Genomic DNA, 9,174 nt, shown 5'->3' with positions numbered 1-9,174 from the left:
CAGTGACTCAATAGTAACGCCAAAATATGCAATCTTTAATGACTTGACAACAGTATCGTAATTATATCTCGTCTTTTTTTTCTCAATCATACTACATATTTACATATACAATTATTAAATGTACATCTACTATAATATCACAGATTGAAGATATTCCCTACAATACCTTATATAGATATAATCGTACTTTAGATATTGCAGCATTTTGAAAATTTCCTTTTCTATTTAATTTTGAGTCAATCATACTTCATATTTACACACTATGCAATTCTTACATGTATTCATCTACTATAATATCACAGATTGAAGATATTCCCTACAATACCATATATAGATATATTCGTACTTTATATATTGCAGCATTTTGAAAAATTCTTTTGTTTTTGATTTTGATGTTACAAGTTTTTTTTTCATAAATATTCATTATATCCCTTCTTAATAAGTCTATTCAAAGGTTTTATAAGTTTCTGAGGTGAATACTGACACCTTTGTGTTTTATAAAGGATATTTCCATAAAAAGTTAGATGTGAAATACCTGAACGTATTAGAAGTCTGCATGTTGAGCTATATTTACGAATGATGTCTTTATACCGATGATAAAATTTAGTAAATGTTTTGACTAGTTTGTGATATCGAAAACCCTGGTGTAATAATTTTCCAGTAATACATAACTTTCTCTCGTTTAAATCTAAAACATTGTTACATACACGAACGAATCGTACAAGTTGAGATATATAAACACCGTTAGATGGTGACAAGGGAACGTCACCATCTAAAAACGGATAATTAACGATAGGAAATGAAAAATCATCCCTTTTATCATAAATTTTAGTATTCAGCTTTCCGTTAGTGATATAGATATCAAGATCGAGAAAAGGGCAGTGGTCATTGTTAGTATTAGCTTTATTTAAAGTAAGTTCAACCGGATAAATTTCATTAATATTCATACTGAAGTCGTCATTATTGAGAGCCAAAATATCATCCAAATATCTAAAAGTATTAATAAATTTGTTTATCAGATGTTGTTTCGATGGGTCTTTGCTTATTTTTGTCATAAATTGTAACTCATAACAATACAAAAAACAGGTCCGCAATAAGTGGTGCACAGTTAGTCCCCATTGGAATTCCGATAATCTGACGATATACCGAATCCCCAAAGCGAACAAAAATGTTATCTAGTAAAAATTCAAGGGCATATATAGTATTAAAGCATCTCCAATTAACATAGTTTTTTTTGTTTATTGCTACTAAAAAATGACCCAAAAGAGTTTGAACATAAATATTCACATTCTGATTTTTTGAATGCCCATTTAATTACGTGTGTGATTTTTTTCTTAATGAGAATGTGAGGCAATGTGGTATACAGGGTAGAAAAATCAAAACTTTGAACAGATTCAAAATCACCAATATAAGCATGCAATTTATCAAGTACTTCCAACGAGTTCTTGACACTCCAAAAGTAATTTATTCCACTATTTTCGAAGGCCTTATTTAAACAATTTAATATCAGGTTTTTAATTGTATCAAGTGTGCTGGTAAGAAGAATAGACAATTTAGTAGTTGAACAATGGCTTGAAGACGAAATAAATCTATATTTGTAAGGGGTTTTGTGTAGCTTCGGAAGCCAATACATAGTTGGGACTTTCATTGTATTTGGCTCTGCTTGTAAAGCGGTGGCTAAAAGTTTATGTTTGTTACAGATTTCGTTTTCTGAAAATAGAGTCAGTTAGAATGTTGGTGAATTGGTGATTTCCTTTTTCAGAACCTCAATGTAAAATTTACGTCAAACAATAATAATATAATTAGCAGCTTTATCGGCCGGGACAAAAACAAATTCCTTGGCTAGTTCTTTTAGTTTATGTTTGATACGAGAAATAGGTTTATTGTGGTTATTGTTAATAGTAAAATGTTCTTTAAAATGTTGAATACGTATATCAACTATCTTCATTACTGAATTAAAAAAAGAGTCCAAAGATTTTTTGTCAGTTTTTTCCCGTTTTATCCATTTCATACAGTTAGTATGGAGTGAGTCGTGGATGATATTACGACACTCATTCCAATTAATAATTGACGAGGGACGATATTTAGGTCCTTTACTGAAGAATGATTTTAACTCTCGGTCTTGAACAATGTTAAGATCTTCTCCTGTTATAACATGGGAAATGGGTCCATAAATAAAGTATACCAAAGATACAATTATGTCAGTCTTATGTTTTGATTAACCTCCAGTTTACAATGAGTGTCGGTTGAGAACTGAATTTTACGACAAATGGGATGATTTGAATGTTCCTATGGTTAATTTTCCATTTTATGGCATTATCGCATCGCCTGCATATGGAGTTATTACAACGGTAGCATTTTATATCATGATATTCTTGATAAAGGATTATTGCTAACAAGGAAGCTATCATATCAAGTGGTGTACATTGTTAATTACGGTTATCATTTGGAAAACTTTATGGACGTCATAATTATGATTTTGTTAACTGTTATGGAACAACTGTGTCATATATTATCATGGATATAAACCATGTGTTGTAACTGTAAGACTTTTCATGAATTGTGACATTATTCTCAACAGATATTTGATCTTGCAACAGCAACACGGGTGTTGCCAATGATTGAGCAAATACTCCTCCATAGCACCTAAGTTCAAAAATATTTTTTTCTGGTGCTCGTGTTAATTTTTAGTTTTCTGTGTAACGGTGTAATGTTTTGTTATTATTGTTAGTCCTTACGACGGTTTTCTATTGATCATGTAGTTATTTTTTTCGAAATCATGTTTTTTTATATTTATACACTAGTATTTTCTTTTTAGAAATACAGATAATTTACTTCATTTGATAGTCAAAACGCAAGTGTCCATCATGAATGGAGCATGGATGTCTTCTTCTGTTATACAGTGGAAAAAAATCCACAAACGTCCCTCATCAAATTTAACTGTTACTGCGTTGTCAGTATAAAAATTGATGTTTGTCTATCTTTTTTCTTTACTTTTTTTTGCCTTGGCGTTGTCAGTTTATTTTCGATTTTAATATGAGTTTGAATGTCCTTTTGATGTATTTCGATTCTCTTTTACGGATAAAATAAATAAAAAAATATACAATGGAAAAGTGTTCACGATTAAAATATATGATACAAATAGTATTAGTTAGTGGATGCTCTTATGGCAACTTTGCGTTTCTTCTTGTTAATGTGCATACTTAAAAGAGAGTTGCTGAAATATTTTTGAGTTATGCCGCCTTGTACTTATATCTAGTTTTTCCAGTCCACGTACAATGATTTTCATAACATTTTAAATTTGTTTTCAATGATTAACAGCTCCACTGTCTCACATAAGTCGTTTAACTACAATTTGTTTAACAACACTCATTATATAATCAATACCAGTAGCTTCTTAAAAAAGGAACATATTATATTGTTAATGTTTTATGTTTGGAGGACATATTTTATCACAGAAAGTTTGGTAACTATACTTTACTTTCGTTCCATTTTGGTTTGCTATCGCTGAAATATTTTGGATTCGGTCATCACTGAAAATATGTCAATAAATAAACTCATCATTAAGTCCAGGATTAATATTTTGTATTTGCGCCAGACGCGCGTTTCGTTTACAAAAGACTCATCAGTGATGTTCAAATAATAAAACAGTTTAAAAAGTTAAAAAGGTCAAATAAGGTACGAAATTGAAGAGCAACCAGGACTAAAAATTCCTTAAAGTTTTGCCAAATACAGCTAAGATAATATATTCCTGAAGTAGCAAAGACTTAGTATTTCAAAAATGTAAAGTTTTGTAAACAGTTAATTTATAGTTATGACCATTTCGATGATAATTCATGTGAACACAGAAGTGCTCACTACTGGGCTGGTAATATTCTCGGAGAATAAAAATGCAACAGCACTGGTATCGACACAGTGGCTGTAAAAATATTCATCATAGATATCAGGGTTAACATTTTGTATTTGCGCAAGACGCGCGTTTCATCTACAAAAGATTCATTCGTGCAAGCAAAACAAGAAAAAAACATATGTCAGAATGCGAATTTGATGTAATGTTTTTACCTTCAATGGTGTTACAATGCCTCCATTTAATGTCCGTCGTGTTAGTTCAATTTACGTCCATTTGCACATATATTATATAAATATTAATGAAGTTGATCAAAAGTTAAAGAAACATACAGCCAGCTAATAAGCTCTGCTTTAATCCTTATCTAACAACGGCAAATGTACGGTGAATTTATTTTACATTTAACAAAAGAGGAGTATGTGTCTGTGTCACAAATAACCAATTATAGTATAAATAAAAGAGTAAACAAAACCATATGCAATTTAAGTGCTGGCTTATTTTAGGCAAAATTATAACAATTTTAATACTGGCTATATTTCAAAATTTTACATTGGCTCGAATCTAAAATCTTTTCTCGTAAGGTTAAGAACTGGACAAAATAGAAAATGAGGTTAATATATCTCAATATCTGTTTAAATTAGGCTTTGGAGGACCTATACATAAGGTAACAACAACAAAAATCTCAAAAACCGCTGAATGGATCTGATTCAAATTTGACATCCAGCATTTACTTACAATATTTTGTCCATCCATAGGTTTAACGACCAACAACATTGTCTAGATATAATTGAAATAAAACATAGATGTAGAAATGCAGTTTTTTTGCATTATATTTTGTTTTGTTATTTCAGTAAAACTTACAGCGATCAAAGTGATCGGCAGGTCAAGATCTAGTTTACTGGAGATTTTGAGAGATATCAGAAACTGTGTTAGTTGTCATAGAAATGTCGATTTAAGTAAATTGCAGGTTGTAAATTAAATTACAACTATAGTAAGGTTGTGTACTTGTGTATATTGGATTATCTGTTGTACGAACTGTTAAAGCCTGTTGCTTTTGGTATATTGTTTTTTTTTTCTGAAGTATTTCCCTTTAGCTAATTGGATTATCTGAAGTAACATCTTCTAATGATTGGTATTTTTTGTATATAGGATAGTCTAAGGTAACTTCTCATGTTGTTTTATTTTGAAAAATTGAATATTCGGAAATAACAATATTTAATATGTGCTGCTTTTGGTATGTGCAATGCTCCTATGACCGCGTCACACTGTCCCGATTTTTATATACGATGGACACCCGAATGCGAAAATTGTAAGTTCGAACGAAGTTGGTCCCGATTTCGTTAAAATACCAAAAAAGTGACCGAAGCAAGTACGATGAATAACGATGTTCATACGATGGTGTCGAAATTATATACGATAGCAAAAGATGAACATACGAAGGTAAACCGAAGACGGGTATTTAAGCTTCATATTTCAGCCGAAGCCTACACGATGGACCACGAAGGCTACACGATAATGGCGCGATGGCCATACGATGTCTAAAAATGTCGTGTACAGCTTACGATGCATTTAAATTACATGCCGAAGGCACCCTTGTGGACACTCTAAAACCAATATGCTTCAAAAGATTGTAACCACATTTGGTATATTGTTCCTCCTTGTAATGATCTGACATTTTTTACGTTCAAGGCCAAAGGTCAAGGTCATGCAGATGGACTTGTTTTTTCTCCTTGAAATAGCATAATACACACGAAATTGGCTACTCATTTTTTTATCTGCTGGTTCAAAAGACAATATTAAAGGTATTTCAAGTTATTGAATGTTTTGGTTGATTTCTAAAAAAATAGTTTATGTATCAAATATGCATATTATTCAATTTACCATTTTCTGCATGTGTCATATACAAATATAGTGTCCATATTTGTCCCCAATATGTCACATACGAGGGTATGTGACGCTCGGCATTGCCTTGTTTGAACTGTAAATGTACTAGTCTGAATAATCACCCATAACTATGCCCATGTTTATTACTGATCTATCTTAAAGGTAAGGTAATGGGTTCGTTGATCCCTTTGATTCAAAAAGAGCTCTTTCCAGGAGAACATCATAATAATATAGACAAAATAAAGGATGTGTGGAAAGCAACAAATGCGGCAAAATATGACATATAGAAAACAAAATGGTTATGGAGTAAACATTCGTGTGACAACAACTCTGACGATACATAACAAATCAGAATAATGAAGATAAAGTTGGTTTCCCTACATACGTGTACCTGCAGTGTTGGTGTACGAGGCGCGTTTATGATTTTCATTATAATACTTGATATGAAAAATTGACAAAAAATAATATCTTACTTGTAAAAGTAAATCCTAAGCCTGTAATAGCTGCTCTTCTTGTTCCATTTGATTCATAGAGACAACGCTGTCCTCTTGCTGGTTCTCATAGAATCATACGATATGCGCTTAATGTTTTGTGAACGTATTTCTTAACTGTCGTATGAGACTGACCAGTGCGTATCGCGCATGGCACTTTAATGTATTTAAGCGCGAAAATTAACTTATATTTAGCTGGATTTATTGCCGTCGTAGTTCCATCTTGTCGCCTTCGTACTTTTATTCGATGACAAAACGACGGGGTTACGAGGTCTTCACGAAGTCGTGTTGCCATCGTAAGACCATCGGGTAGCTTCGTGATTCATTCGTGTAGACATCGTAATGTCAAAACTGCCCGAAGGAAACACGAATGTAACAATGTTCAAAGATGCATTCCAGGTGACATTACGATGGTGAGGATGGTGATACGAACTCAATACGAACCCTCAACATCGGACATTAGAACCCTTCCCGAAGTTGTCCCCGAAGGCTAGAAAAAGTGGCCGATGGCTCTACGATAGTTATAGATGGCACTACGAATAGCCCGATCTGGATACGATCAGTCCCGATTTTGAAAATTTTCATAATCGTGTTGCCATCGGCGTAAAAATCGGCACAGTGTGACGCGGGCATTAAGAAATGCACACTAAGAATTATTGTTTTTTGTATCTTTGATCGTCTGTTTTTAAATTCAATATTTCGGATTGTTTGCAGATACCTTTAATGTATGTGATACAAAGAAGATAACCAATATTACACAAAACACAACATGAAGTAACTGCGTTTTGTATAATGAATTGTTTGAAGTAACAAGTTCTTAAGCACGTTGCTTTAAGATATAATTTTTAAATTAATAATTGATAAGACAAGTAGTACATTGTATTTTCAAAAGTAATAACTTCAAAAGTCTATGACATTTGGTGCATTAGATTGTCTGAATAACATCTACTTCCAATTGTCGAATTTTGATATAAGATTGTCTGCAGTTTCAACTGCAAATGCTTGTTGCTTTTAGGTGTGTCGAATTATCCGAAGTAACAATTGCTATGGCTTGTCAATTTTAGAATACTGCATTGTTTGAAACAACACGTACAAATATGGTTGGAAATTAATAATATAACAATTATAGCCTATTGATGAGGTAAATACAGGATATTCGTTATCAGTCAATATACTTCTTTCAGGTCAATATATCCTTGTATCGACCTCATACAAAGGCTATAATTGTATAATAACGATTGAGGTTTGTTGGTTTGGGTTTATTGGATTGTCTGAAGTAATAAGCTACATAGGCATATTCATTTTGCTATATGTGATTGTCTGAAGTGTTGCTGGTGGTATATTTGATTGAGCAAGTAACCATTTTGATGTGTTGCTTTTGTATGAATAAAAATTGTCTATTCAAACTAATAAAGATTGTTGAGTTTCGTTTATCATATTGTTTAACGTTATAACGTCTTTGTATATAGGATTGCCTGAAGTAACAATTACCAACTTTTGTGGATTTTGATATATTGAATTGTCTGAAGAAACAAATACGTAGGTGCTTTGCTGTTGATATTTTGGTTTGAAGGAATAATCACTGATCTGTAATGCTTATTGTATATAGGACTGTCTGAAGTAACAACTACCAAGGCTTGTTGAATTTATTAAATCGGATAGTCTGAAGTAAAATATACTGAGGCTTGGTATAATGATAAATCTGAAGATTCATATTAAGACAGACACAGGTTTTGTTGTTTTGGTGTACAAGATTATCTAAAGTAACAACTTATAAGGCATGTTGAGTTTGATATATTGAATTCTATTGAGTAAACACTGCTAATGTCAATGGGTGTTGCTCTCGTTGTATTGGATTGTCTGAGTGTTAGGATTTAAAATTTGACACTATTTTGAATTAGTTTAGTCATTTTATTTATTTCCATTAAATACGGGTTAAACGAACCTTATAGTGACTAATATGTCTGATTTATAGTTTCATATCATAGCCAGTGACAGAACTTTCCGGTGTTATAATTACAAAAACAATTTAACTTTATAATTGAAATTTAACCTCCGGTAGTGCCAACTTTAATGTGCAGTGACAAAATACATTAGTTCATATAAATTTGGTTGATAGAAGACCAAGCACTGTTCCGTGGTAGCTGTATAATCTGCAGGATAAGCGAATATTTCACACTTCAATTGTCATTTAATTTATTTAAAATGAGGAACGTTCAACACATTTGAAAAGATGCGTTCACATGTTTTGTTTTTATATGTTAAACACTTGTACCACGGGTTGATAAGTAAATTTAATTTGTCTGACTTTACTACAGTTTTGAATGTTCTATTGAGCCAAAGTAATGAGTAAACAACTTGTACAGATATATTATTGGAAAAAGTAAAATAAAACTCCAAGGAAAATTCAAAGCGAACAGATCCAAATCAAATGGCAAAATGTTGCTTTTGAATAGCTGGATTGTCTGAACTAACAACTACTTAGACTTGTTGCTATTTGTTTGTTGGGTTGCATGAACTTACAACTGCTAAGGGTTGTTGAAATTAGTTTGTTTGGGTTACCTGATCTGTCTTACTTTTTATGGTTTGTTCGGTCAAATTAACTAACACCTACTAAGTTTTGCTGCTTAGCGTTTGTTGGGTTGCATGAACTAACAGCTACTTAGATTTCATAATTTTGGATTGTTGGTTTGTATGAAGTAATTGCATTTTGTACATTGGAATGTATAGAATAACAACTACTTAGCCTTGTTTTGTATTTTTGTTTTATAATTAAACTCAACATCATATCAACAACATATTCAAGTAGGCATTGGAAGGCATATTAATCGTCTGAAGTGATATGAACTGCGACTTGGTATCTTTAATCGTCTGATGTAACAACTGTTGAAAGTTTTTGCTTTAATCATATGTGATTGTTTGAAGTAAAATATATTAATGTTTGTGTCATTT

Source organism: Mytilus trossulus, chromosome 10 (assembly GCF_036588685.1).
Source record: "Mytilus trossulus isolate FHL-02 chromosome 10, PNRI_Mtr1.1.1.hap1, whole genome shotgun sequence".
Lineage (NCBI taxonomy): Eukaryota > Metazoa > Mollusca > Bivalvia > Mytilida > Mytilidae > Mytilus > Mytilus trossulus.
This window is presented reverse-complemented; position numbering follows the sequence as displayed.